General features: G+C 48.8%; 1 protein-coding gene and 1 non-coding gene across 4 annotated transcripts in view; both read left to right on the top strand.

Annotated features, from left to right (window-relative positions):
• The window catches only part of BICDL1 (BICD family like cargo adaptor 1), an 87,488-nt gene that overhangs the window by 36,778 nt on the left and 37,185 nt on the right, over window positions 1–13,525 (top strand). The gene's annotated exons all lie outside the window — the stretch shown is intronic.
• Window positions 3,312–3,418, top strand: LOC138998204 (U6 spliceosomal RNA). The gene has a single exon (XR_011469077.1). It is a non-coding gene; the product is annotated as a U6 spliceosomal RNA (small nuclear RNA).

The raw sequence follows: 13,525 nt of genomic DNA, 5'->3' as shown, positions 1-13,525 counted from the left end.
TTGTTCAGTCTGTGGAAACGAGGTATAGAATCAGTAAGCAATGTCCTTGCACTGGGAGCATCCGGCTTGGTTTTCCCTCAGGTTCATCTGGAAATGTGCCCCTTTCATGCTGCCTGTAGCCCGTTCTTGCAGGTTGACATAGCACCTGTGTCTGATTGGCCGGCAAGCTTTGAACTGTTGGGGAATGTCCCTGCATAGAAACATCAATTCACCATGATCAAATGTATAAATAAATACGTCGATGCAGTGCGTTGTCTGTTAGGATTCACTTTTCCAGAACTTGACATCTGTCATTTGAATGTTGGAATGTATGTGCTTTGGGGCTGTTGCTTTTACTTTAGCAAATGCAACCCCTAGCTTGTTCCTTTATGTGGCTCGTGTCCTTCCTTGAATGCGGGGCTACATCTTACTCATTGCCTAACATATTGCCTCGTCTACGGTAGATGTCCAGTAAGTTACGTTGCAGTGGGTCACCGCATTATTTGGAATTGCTGCCTTTGTTGTATTTTTGGTCTTCCTTCGTGTGTTTGGTTTACTAATGAGAGAGCCTTTTGATTGACGTAGAGCACCTTCTCCGCCACCTGGGAGCTCTGGGGTGACAGGATATTTGGGTTCTCGTTGGCTTGGAATAATTATTCTGCCATTCCACTGGGCCTCTGTCTGAGTGTGCTCCAAATTTTCATTTCTATCTTTTCAAGCTTCCTTGCTCCCCAAAATGTTCTGGCTTATAAGACTGCAGTTAATTGATAATCTCCACCAGGGCACCCAGATAGGCATGGAAGTTGACTGACAGGAAGGAAGCAAGTTTAAATAGGAAGGTGCATAGCAGTGAGGTAGTACTTTATGCCTGAAAGCCTTCACAGACATTCATCAGTTTCCCAACACCTTGAAGAAGAAGGGAATGGGTTTTTATTATGTATTTAATATCTGAGAAAGTGAGATATGCTTTTAATGTATTTTTTTAAAAAGACATTTTTATTGATTTCAGAGAGGAAGAGAGAGACAGAAACATCAGTGATGAGAGAGATTGGCTGCCTCCTGCATGCCCCCTACTGGGGACCAAGCCCGCAACCCGGGCATGTGCCTTTGACCAGGAATCCAACCAGGACCTCCTGTTTCATGGGTCGACGACGCTCAATCACTGAGCCACGCTGGCTGGGCTTCATCTCTTAACTCTTCCTGAGAAATTGATGTTCACTTGGGAACAACTTACATTTTTTTTTATCAGACGCATCCTTTGACCTTCCATTTTTCTCAGGAGAAAACTGAGTCACCTTCAAAACTTACTGGTTTCATGTACACACAGCCAATCCACGAGGCAGTTTCTGGAAGAAGTAAGCTACTCTTGCTCCCTTACCATCCTTGGAGAAATAAGAAAATAGAACAGATACCAACCCACAACACTGATAAAGTCTAAGTGCCCCCTGAGGATGGTCCAGCAGTGGGTAGAGTTCATTTGTCCCATATTTTTTATTTTTTAAATTTTTATTTATTGATTTTAGAGGTGGGGGAGAGAATGAGAGAGAGAGGTTGATTTGTTGTTCCATTTATCCGTGCATTCATTGGTTGCTTCTTTCCTGCATTTGCCCTGACTGGGGATAGAACCCACAACCTTGGTGCGTCGGGACAAAGATCCAACCACCTGAGCCCCCTGGCTACGGCTGCCCCCTGTGTTTTAAAGGCCTGAGGAAACAGGCCAGACTGCTTACGTGAATTGCTTATGTTCACACAGTGAACCAGGAAGGTAGAACAGGTGATCTGTGTCCCAGTACTTTTTCCTGACACCAGTTTTAAGCCTTTTTTTCCTATCCAGACCACATGCTCAGAATGCTTCTGTGGTGTTCATTTTGCAGAGGGGACTAGCCATCACTACACCTTTCATCTCCCACTCAAGAAAACGTAATGAGTGAACCTTTTGAATTTGCTACTATTTATATTGTTTAACGAAAGTATTTACTACATTCCTCTATTAGTAATAACAAATTACTTGCAGCATATATCACAACTGGTCATGACTGACACGAATATGTTCATAGTTATAGCTTTATATAAAAGTTTTAATTATTTTTTTCAAAATAGTACATGACATCGTTAGATGTCTTTCATTACTTTTGATTTCTTAAAAATAAAAATCAGCAGACTGTGCCTGCTCAGCCACTCACATCCTCTGTCATTCCTATTTTTTTTTCATTGTTGATTTTCTTTAAGTCATTTTTTGTCAACTCGCTGCCTGTTGTGAGCCCAGCCCTTTCTGGATCCTGGAGAAGTTGCCAGAGAAGTTGGACCACCCTTTCCTTTAAAGAACCTACAAGTTAGCACCCGTGATAAGCTTGTTTTTGGGGAAATGAATTGTCCTGCTGGAGAAGTCACCCTCTCCACAGTTCAGTGTCCTCATTTAAGTGGCGGGTTAGTAATGTCCACCCGGTAGGTCTTATTATGAAGACTCAGTGGAGTAATCAGTGTGACACCACTGAGCCCTGTGCCTGGCGGAGGTCAGCACTCAGTAACTGTCCACTCAGTTTGCATTTAGGGAGCCACGCAAGACACTAACCAGAAGATACTCTATGATATGAAGGCCATTTTTAAAAAATGTGAATTGAGAGACAGAAACAAGAACTGAGAGCTAGAGCTTATTAGGAAAGGCTTCATGGAGAATGGAGGGTTCAGGGAGGCTCAGAACCTAATGATGGAGCTGTAGGTGTAAGGGTAAGGAATGGATAGACTCTGCTTTGGAGGGAGAATTGGGGCTCCCCTACCCTCCTCCGCTTAGAGTCTCGCCAACTTTCTATCCCCATATGATATCTGTGTGGCTTCCCCAGGGACTCCACAGAAAGTAATTCTCACCCGGCGGTAAAGCCCTCTGGGTGATTGTGGTCAGCATTACTACTATTTGCAAGGCAACCATCAGATGATATGTCATCTTAGTGAGGCAAGATACAAGAAGTATTTTCATCAACAAATCCCCAAAATTTGCTGGTAGAATGGCCCACAGGGAGATAACCAGACTACTTCAACTCTGCTTTTCCATATTCCTGTGTGTAAACATGTAATAGGAGATGATTTTAAGAAAAAAATCTTGCCATGGATTTTTTTCTATAAGGAAATACCATCATGCTTGAATTCTGTTTGAATTGTTTTTGCAAAATGGACATAACAGAGAAGGTAAATCTGAAGGGGGGGCATTTAAATCTAATTTATGTAGAGTTTTGTGACTGCTGGTTAGTAATTAGGGGGCAGTGGTAATAATTGAGATGATTCATCTTCTGTCAGTTTTGTTCAAATGCAAGGAAAGATTTAAAAATAAAATTCTCGTGCTCGCTTCGGCAGCACATACACTAAAATCGGAACGATACAGAGAAGATTAGCATGGCCCCTGCGCAAGGATGACACACAAATTTGTGAAGCGTTCCATATTTTAAAAAAAATACATGAATAATAATAATAAAAGTCTTAAGATTTAAAAATAAAAATTCCAGATAAAAAGTGAACTCGTTCTGGCCCTGGCCAGTGTGGCTCAGTTGGTTGGGCATCACCCCAGGCACCAAAAGGTTGCCAGTTTGATTCCCAGGCCAGGCACGTGCCCAAGTTGCGGGCTCGATCCAGGAGGCAGCCAATCAGTGTTTCCCTCTCACATCAATGTTTTTCCCTCTCTTCTTCTCCCGCTGAAAAATCAAGAAATAAAGTTTAAAAAGTGAACTCATTCTGTAATATGGGAATTTTATAGAATTTGTGTAGTTCCCTCTGACATTTAAGAGTATGTTATAAACAGCTGTAAGTAAAAATAAGTGAATTGATGTTTTTCCTTGGATTCAGCAAATTTGTCTGCAGTGTGCCCGGCACATTCCTGAGCGCTGGGATTATGGCGGCAAAGGCAGCGAAGGCCCTGCCCTTTGGAACTGACATCAAGGGCCGAGAGGCAATAATTCCGTTAACAAAGGCGTATATATCAGGTGTGGTAAGTGCTATAGAGAAAAGCTAAACGGAGGAAGGGAATAGAGATTGACATGTGAGGGTAGGTGAACAAAGGAGGCCTCTCTGATGAGATGACATTTGAGCAGAGGCCTGAGTGAGTGAGAGTACAGACCTTGTGAATGTGCCAGGGAAGAGAGGGCCGGGCAGAGGGATCACAGTGCAGGTTGTGGTGTAAGAACATGCTCAGCAGTCAGCACGGAGGCCAGGAGAGTGGACCAGAGAGGATGCAGTGCCTGGCCAGTGGGGCTCAGGGGTGGAGCACGGACCTATGAACCAGGAGGTCAGGGTTCGATTCCCAGTCAGGACACATACCGGGGTTGCAGGCTCGATCCTCGGTGGGGGGTGTGCAGGAGGCAGCCGATCAATGATTCTTTCTCATCATTGATGTTTCTATCTCTCCCTCACCCTTCCTCTCTCTTTAAAATCAATAAAATCAACATATTATTTTTAAAAAGAGGAGATAGAGAGGTGGTTGGGGCAGGAGAAGGAATCTTGTACAGTCTTTTAAGGCATGATAATGACTTTATTACGTGTTTTATTCTGAATAATACAGAAAGCTTCTAGAGGAGTTTGAGCAGTGACATGCTGTGACTGTTTTTATTTTTTTAAATACATTTTTATTGATTTCTGAGAGGAAGGGAGAGGGAGAGAGAGAAACATCAATGATGAGAGAGAATCATTGATCGGCTGCCTCCTGCACACCCCATACTGGGGATTGAGCCTGCAACCCAGGCACGTGCCTTGACGAGAATTGAACAGTGACTTACGGTTCATAGGTAGACGCTCAACCACTGAGCTACGTCCACCAGGCGTGACGGGTGGTAGGCTTGCTCTGCGCGATGGAGAGTTCGCTGCAGGACACGGCTGGGAGCAGGGAGACCAGCTAAGCCAGTGGTTCTCAACCTTCTGGCCCTTTAAATACAGTTCCTCATGTTGTGACCCAACCATAAAATTATTTTCGTTGCTGTTTCATAACTGTCATGTTGCTACTGTTATGAATCTTAATGTAAATATCTGATATGCAGGATGGTCTTAGGCGACCCCTGTGAAAGGGTCGTTCGACCGCCAAAGGGGTCGTGACCCACAGGTTGAGAACCGCTGAGCTAGGCGATCCCTGCAGTCTGTAGTCCGGGTGGGAGCGTGGAGGCAGGGAGAAGTGGTAGGATGCCGGATGTTTATTTTACTCGGTAAATACTCACATAGTGCTCATTATGTGCCAGACACTGTTTAAACGGCTTTAAAATACCAACTCCTTCAAGCTCAGATCAGTCCTCGGAGGTGAATTTCGAAGGACAGCCCCCAGGATTTGTAGATGGATCGAATGTGGGTGTAGAAGGAGGGAAGGGAGTCCAGGATCATTCCTGTGTTTGGGCCTGAAATGCCTTGGGATGGAGTTGCCATCTCCTGAGAAAGGGAGGACTCGGCGCACGTGGGTGGAGGCCTTCAGTCCGGAGTGGGCTTTCTCTGCACGTGAGCTGAGCTGCCCAAGTGGACGTGGTGAGGAGGCAGGTGGATGGGTCAGAGAAGAGGTCAGGGCTGGAGATAAATTACAGAAGAGGTCTCAAAGCATTCTGGAAGAATTGCCAACCGGAGGTCTGGTTTTTGCTGCTAAACCCCAGCAGCTGGGGTGACAGCCTTTTCCTCGGGCACAGTCGTGTGTGCTGGCATTTTCATGGGCATTGGGACCAGATGTGCATTGTGAATACGAGCGCCATCGCTTGATAATCTGAGTGGCCTCAGTTGTGTGACTTAATCTCTTCCGGCTTCTGTTTCTTCATCTATGGCAGCGGTTCTCCACCTTCCTGATGCCACGACCCTTTAGTACAGTTCCCCATGTTGTGGTGACCCCCAATTTCTTTGTTACAAATTGAACATAATTAAAGCATAGTGATTAACCACAAAAACAGTATGTAATTATATATGTGTTTTCCGATGGTCTTAGGCGACCCCTGTGAAAGGGTTGTTTGACCCCCAAAGGGTCGCAACCCACAGGTTGAGAACCGCTGGTCTGTGGGGTCGGTTAACAGGACACACCCCACACATAGCATTAAGATAAAGTGGAATAAGGTATGTTACCTAGATCCGCGCTTAGACATAGCAAGTGATTCATCATCTTCCTTTTCTTCAGGTTTAGTCTGTTGCGTTCCACCCTAACAGGACACGAGAAATCTAAATTTGAAGCCTCCTCCCACATACACTGTTTTGAGAGGGTGCCTGTTTAATAACAAGCTCCAAAAAAGGCTTTCTGATCTATCAACTATCAAAAAATAACCTTTTTAAAGGCGGGAGTTTAGTGAGGTTTACAGAAGGCTCGGGGAAAGGACAGGGGTGGGTTCTAAGTAGTAAAGTTTCCACCTGAGAAGCAGCGTGAAGGTACAGGTAAGAGCACCAGGCGGCACATCCTCGGACCTGTCACGGGTACTTCACACCACAGCCTGAGCCACGGTGACCTCAGAGGGAATGTGCCTTTCCTGGGGATGGGCTGTTTACATCAAAGGGAATTATCTCATTAGTGCTCCGATGATCCTGTTAGTGCTTTACAAAGGGACACTCTTGGGGCTTAGCTTAATCCCACTTCCATTTTCTACCTCAAAAAGCACTTGTGTAAGGTTTTCAGATTTTACCTCGTACAGTAAACATTTCAGCACCTACTATGTGCCGTGTACTTTTTTAGGGAAACAAAGATAAATAGGAGGTACAATTCCTGTCCTCGAGTCCTTCATCGTGTAAGAGAGGAAACAGACATGTAAATAAATAAAACAGTGGGTGGTAAACAAACAAAATAGAGTGTGTAATAGTCAAGAGTATAATAGGACTGCGAATAGTGTTGTAATTTTATCCTGGCAGATTATAAAAGCAGTATAGTGGTCGCCTATGGGGAAACTGGGCTGTTCAGATTAAGAATTTATCAGGTGGAAATTTTCAGGGGGAGACATTCCAATAAGCAGAATGCTGGAGACAGGTCCAGGGGAAAAGAAAAAGGCTTAATTGGATTAATCGTTTGTTTTTACAGTGGTGGGAAGAAAGTGACTGCCACTTTGAAAGCAATTTCTCCTTAATCCCTCTCCAGCTCCAAACAAGAACATTTGAACTTCTTAACCTTCCTTTCGAAGTCTAGACGAGTGCCCTGGTGAGCCGTATGACCAAAAGGAAAAAAAAAGTACTGGAATTTCCTTTCTTAATGAGAACTAGACGTGGCCGTTATTTTTTGAGGGACTCCATTTGTCTTCCAGTGAGGAGTTCCTAAGAGTTTCCCCCGCCCATTCCCATCACTGCCCTAAATTAAAATTGACGAAGTAGAATGTCATTCCAATATCTACCTTCCCCTCGCCCTTCCTGTTTATGCTGAAAAGATTATCCGTTTCTTTTCCAAGCCTCTTCCCGTAACCTCCTTTTGAAAGCATAAACATTTCACATTCTGGGAGTCCTACCACACGCAGTGTTTTCAACCCTGAGCGAAAGGGGGGCGGTTCCAAGAGAGGCGTGTTCTTGGGGGACAGTGCGTGCCTCAGGGTAACGGGACAGGAATTCTGCTCTCTTGCCTGCATTTGCAGGTCCACTTTCTTCTTTGCCCCCCGAGACCTTTCAGGGCTTCTCTGTTCTTACCGCCACCATCCTGGGTGAAGGCCCTGCCTGCATTCCCTGCAGCGCCGCCTCCGTCCTAGGTGAAGGCCCTGCCTGCATTCCCTGCAGCGCCGCCTCCGTCCTGGGTGAAGGCCCTGCCTGCATTCCCTGCAGCGCCGCCTCCGTCCTGGGTGAAGGCCCTGCCTGCATTCCCTGCGGGGCCGCCTCCATCCTGGGTGAAGGCCCTGCCTGCATTCCCTGCAGCGCCGCCTCCATCCTGGGTGAAGGCCCTGCCTGCATTCCCTGCAGCGCCGCCTCAGGGCTGGCATTTCGCATCCTCCGTCAGTCCCTGTGCCAACTTTTCTCAGACTCTTCAAGATCTGTCCTCATTTATATGTAATCTTTTAGACATTTCTGCGCCGGTGACTTGAACGTCTGATTTTTTGTTTTTAATTAATTGGTTGCTCCTTGTTTCTTGCTCTGACCCGGGAATCCAACCCAGAATCTTGGCGTATTGGGACGACACTAAAGCAGCGGTTCTCAACCTGTGGGTCACAATCCCTTTGGGGGTTGAACGACCCTTTCACAGGGGTCGCCTAAGACCATCGGAAAACACATATATAATTACATATTGTTTTTGTGATTAATCACTATGCTTTAATTATGTTCAATTTGTAACAATGAAAATACATCCTGCGTATCAGATATTTACATTACAACTCATAACAGTAGCAAAATTACAGTTATGGGAGAACCAAGATGGCGGCGTAGGGAGCGGACCTGTGTGTGCTGCTCTCTCACAGCATCATTGAAACTATCAACTATGAAGTAAACAACCGCCACTCAGAACCATGGGGAAGTTGGCCCAGTGGGAGATCTACAACTGGAAGAAAAGAAAGAAGCGCAGTGAGACTGAGTGGGAGCTACGGAGGCACCAAAACCAGAGGTACGCAGTCACACGCCACGCGGGCTGCAAATGGATTCTCGGTTTTTTACAAACCCTCGAATCCTCTGGGCTTGCTCGGGGTGGGTCTCTGAGGCACCAGATCCCACAGGGAGAGGCGGCCACGGCCTTGCAGTGGTCGGAGAGCGAGGGAAGCTCTGACACGCGGCTGCTCGCCGGCACTGAGGGACAAGAAGTCCTGGTGTCCCGGGGAGGCGAGGGGCGCGGAGACTCCGCCATCGCTATTTCCTCCGAGCTGGCGACTCCCTGTGACCCCGCCCTACCCTCAGGGCTGTGCCAGAGGCACAAGAGGGAATGACTGTGCTTTTACAAACTCTCAAATCCACTGAGCTGGTTCGGGCGGGTCTCTGAGGCCCCAGGCCCCAAGGCGAGAGACTGCACGGCCTTCCAGCGGTCAGGAAGCGAGGGAGGCTCTGGCGCTCGGCTGCTCGCCGGCACTGGGGGACGCAAAGTCCTGGTGTCCTGGATAGGCAAGGGGCCGCTGAGTCTCCGCCCCGGCGACTCCCTGTGACCCCGCCCTACGCAATCTACATTCCCATCTGGGCTGTGCCAGACTCACAAGTAGAAACGCCTTTGCTTCTGCAAACTTTCAAATCCACTGAGCTGGTTCAGGCGGGATCATGAGGCACCAGACCCTACGGGGAGAGGCAGCACGGCCTTGCAGCCATCAGAAAGTGAGGGAGACTCTGTTGCACAGCTGCTCGCCGGCACTGGGGGACACAAAGCCCTGGCAGAGATTCAAGGGGCCGCGGAGACTCAGCCAGTGCTATTTGCTCCGCCATGGCGACTCCCTGAGACTCAGCCCTAATCAATTTACATCCCCATCCAAGCTGTGCCAGGTGCACAAAAAGACCCACCTGCGCTTTTGCAGCCTATCCCAACAAATTGCAGACTTCAACTGCTCGCAGCCATGGGAGACACACTCAAGAAGCAGACCCAGGAGAACCAGGATGGCGGCATAAGGAAGAGACCTGTGCGTGCTACCTCACACAACAACATCGAAACTACCAAATATCAGACAAACACCTATCATACAGAACCATGGGAAAGTTGGCCCAGTGGAAGCTCTACAACTGGAAGGAGAGAAAAAACATTGAGACTGAGTAGGATGTGACACCAAGTACAGAGCCCAACCCAACAAACTGCAGATTTCAACTCCTCGCATAGAAAGAAGCGCATTGAGACTGAGTAGGATGTGCAGAGGCACCAAGTACAGAGCCCATCCCAGCAGGCTGCAGATTTCAGCTCCTTGCATCTGGGAGGGACGCAATCGGGGGGCAGAGTCGGGTCCGGGGCCGGCCAGGGCTGGGCCTGACTGGGCCGGTACTGTGGAACTGCTGTACCAGCAAGCGCACAAACATGCCCACTGGTCCCAGTCTCTTGTGGGGCGCTGGGGGACAGCAGACAGGCAGTCTGTGCACTTGGTGGAGGGCAGGAGTGCTGGATGTTCAACCACCAGGAACGCCTGGAGATTTTGTCTGGTGGGGAGCCGCCGGCAGGGGACAGAGGGCCAAACTTCCTGTTTCCCCGGTAAGGCTGGGATGGCCCCGGTGAGGTTGAAACGGCCCCGGTGTGGTAGAGACGACCCCGGTCAGGTCGAAACGGCCCCGGTGTGGTAGGGACAACCCCGGTCAGGTTGAAACGGCCCCGGTGTGGTAGGTACAACCCCGGTCAGGTTGAAACGGCCCCGGTGTGGTAGGGACGACCCCAGTGAGGTTAAAACGGCCCCCGTGAGGTAGGGACAACCCCGGTCAGGTTGAAACGGCCCCCGTGAGGTAGGGACGACCCCGGTCAGGTTGAAACGGCCCCCGTGAGGTAGGGACAACCCCAGTCAGGTCGAAACGGCCCCGGTGTGGTAGGGACAACCCCGGTCAGGTTGAATCAGCCCCGGTGTGGTAGGGACAACCCCGGTGAGGTTGAAACGGCCCCCATGAGGTTGAAACGGCCCCCGTGAGGTAGGGACGACCCCGGTTAGGTTGAAACGGCCCCCATGAGGTAGGGACGACTCCGGTGAGGTTGAAACAGCCCCCGTGAGGTAGGGACGACCCCAGTCAGGTCGAAACGGCCCCGGTGTGGTAGGGACGACCCCGGTGAGGTTGAATCGGCCCCGGTGTGGTAGGGACAACCCCGGTTAGGTTGAATCGGCCCCCGTGAGGTAGGGACGACCCCAGTCAGGTCAAAACGGCCCCGGTGTGGTAGGGACGCCCCCGATGAGGTTGAAACAGCCCCGGTGAGGTAGGGACGACCCCAGTCAGGTCGAAACGGCCCTGGTGTGGTAGGGACGACCCCGGTGAGGTTGAAACGGCCCCCGTGAGGTAGGGACGACCCTGGCCAGGTCGAAACGGCCCCGGTGTGGTAGGGACAACCCCGGTCAGGTTGAAACGGCCCCCGTGAGGTAGGGACGACCCCGGTCAGGTTGAAACGGCCCCCGTGAGGTAGGGACGACCCCAGTCAGGTCGAAACGGCCCCGGTGTGGTAGGGACGACCCCGGTGAGGTTGAAACGGCCCCCGTGAGGTAGGGACGACCCCAGTCAGGTCGAAACGGCCCCGGTGTGGTAGGGACAACCCCGGTCAGGTTGAAACGGCCCCCGTGAGGTAGGGACGACTCCGGTGAGGTTGAAATGGCCCCCGTGAGGTAGGGACGACCCCGGTGAGGTTGAAACGGCCCCCGTGAGGTAGGGACGACCCCGGTGAGGTTGAAACGGCCCCCGTGAGGTAGGGACGGCCCCGGTGAGGTTGAAACGGCCCTGGTGAGGCTCAGACGGCCCTGGTGAGGTTGAGACTACTCCAGTGAGGTTGGGACAAATAAAGGGGACCAGTATGGACTGATGAACAGGGGTAGATACAGAAGCAGAGCAACATTGAACAGAATATTAAACTACAGTGGGAAGCCTGGGGAGGGTTGCGGGGGGGGATTAAGAGACCAACTGAAGGACTTATATGCATGCATATAAGATTAACCAATGGACACAAGACACGGGGCGGGGGGGGGGGGGCGGGGGGTAGGGGCCGGGGGAATGTCAAGGGGGGAAAAAAAGGAGACATATGTAATACTCTTTGTAATACTTTAAGAAATAAAAATTATTAAAATATAAAAAAAAAATGATGATAGAAGATGACTTGACTTGGAGTGGTGAAACACGGTGCAATATACAGATGATGTATTCCAAGCCGGCCGCTTGACTGTATACCTGAAATCTATGCAATTTTATTAACTAATGTCACCCCAATAAATTCAATAAAATGGCTAAACTTAAAAAAAAAAAAAATTACAGTTATGAAGTAGCAACGAAAATAATTTTATGGTTGGGGGTCACCACAACATGAGGAACTGCATTAAAGGGTCAAGGCATTAGGAAGGTTGAGAGCCACTGCTCTAAAGTTTACAGTCTAAACTACTTGAGCAAGTCAAGGCAAACATCAGATCTTAAATCACATAATAGTGCTGAAAACGACAGAAATAGCAGCAGCTAGCACGTCTAGTACTTAGTGGGACCAGGCACCGTTCGAAGCTCTTTGCACGAATTAGTTTATTCTATCCTCACAGCGACCTTTTGAGGTAGCTACCACTTTATCCTCATTTTACAGGTGAGGAGGCATCCGCCTGCGGTCAGCCAGCGAAGTAGCCCGTGGAGAAGAAAGACTGTTTTTTTTCTGAGTTTGAGTTTGGAACAGTTTTCGCACAGGAGCTGAGTCTTATGCATTTGTCTCTGTCCTTAGTTTCAAGCATAGAGAGCAAGTGTCCCGTCCACATTGAAATTAGTGCACAGGTCCAGGCCATCAAGTTAGCACACAGGATTGTGTGTCATTTTGGTTTAAGAAAAAAAAAAGCCTTCGTGAATCAAAAGCTCTGGTTGTAAATACAGCATATTGGGAATATCTGGGGCCTGTGTTATTGTAGGAGCCCTCGTAGAACATTTACAGATAAAAACTGAAAAATATATTTTTTCTGAGTTCTTCTGAAGTGTTTTTTTTTTTTTTTTAATTTTCATTAAGTAGCAACAGGACCTGGACCTTGAATAACGGCCCTGTTTTAGAAACAAAAGCAGATTAACAGTTAGCATCCGTCCTTTTTTCCTTTTTCCAGTGAGGCCTGTGGTGCCCGAGTTGCTGGCCTTTGATGCTGAGGGGTTGCGTTGGTGACAGTGGTTGGAAGGAGGATAATGACCTGTTATTGTGCTCTTACGTTAAAGTTAGTCCCAGTGAAACCATGAGCCGTGGCCCCCGTCTAGGGGTGCACTTTTCTGGGTGTCAAAGAGCAGCTTTTACAAACACTGGTGTGACCAGGGCCACCAGGCATGTGTTGCTTTTATCAGGCATCCCCTCCCCTGAGGAGCACGCACTGTTAGTGGCATCCGACTTTCCTCGTTCCGGGGTGCGTTTTTGGCATCCCCGAAAGTTGTCCAGTACGTGACTGTCTGTTTTTGTCTTTGTTTTTAAATGGTAAGGAGCCCTGGCTGGTATGCCCAGTGGTTAGAGTGTCGGCCTGCGCACCAAAAGGTTGCAGGTTTGATTCCCAGTCAAGGGCTCATACCTGGGTTGCAGGCTCGATTTCCAGCCCCAGTCGGGGCACATACAGGAGGCAGCCAATCAATGTGTCTCTCTTACATCGATGTTTCTCTTTCCCTCCCTCCCTCCCTCTCCCCTTCCTTCCCTTCCACTCTCCAAAAATCAATGAAAAAAGTATCCTCAAATGAGGATTAACAACAACAACAACAATGGTAATGAGCCCTGGCCGGGTAGCTCAGTTGGTTAGAGCGTGTGCCTGACTCACAAAGGTTGCAGGTTCGATTCCCAGTCAGGGCACATACAGGAATCAACCAGCGAATGCCTACAGAAGTGGAACAACAAATTGATGTTTCTCTCCCCAAAAACCATTATCATTGTAGACTCGTGAGTATTTCTCTTCCTCTGTGCACTGTAATCTAGGACTGTTATCATTTGTTTCCTTGACCAAATGGTCCCCGTCTTCGGCGTTGGGAGCTCAAGGTGGCTCCTGGGGGACCATCGCTTTCGGGGCACCTC

This window comes from Myotis yumanensis, unplaced genomic scaffold, assembly GCF_028538775.1.
Source record: "Myotis yumanensis isolate MYYU_CA2020_CCGP unplaced genomic scaffold, mMyoYum1.0.hap1 SCAF_19, whole genome shotgun sequence".
In the NCBI taxonomy this organism is placed as follows: Eukaryota; Metazoa; Chordata; class Mammalia; order Chiroptera; family Vespertilionidae; genus Myotis; species Myotis yumanensis.
The sequence above is the reverse complement of the archived record's forward strand: the minus strand, read 5'-3'. Positions and strand labels throughout refer to the sequence as shown.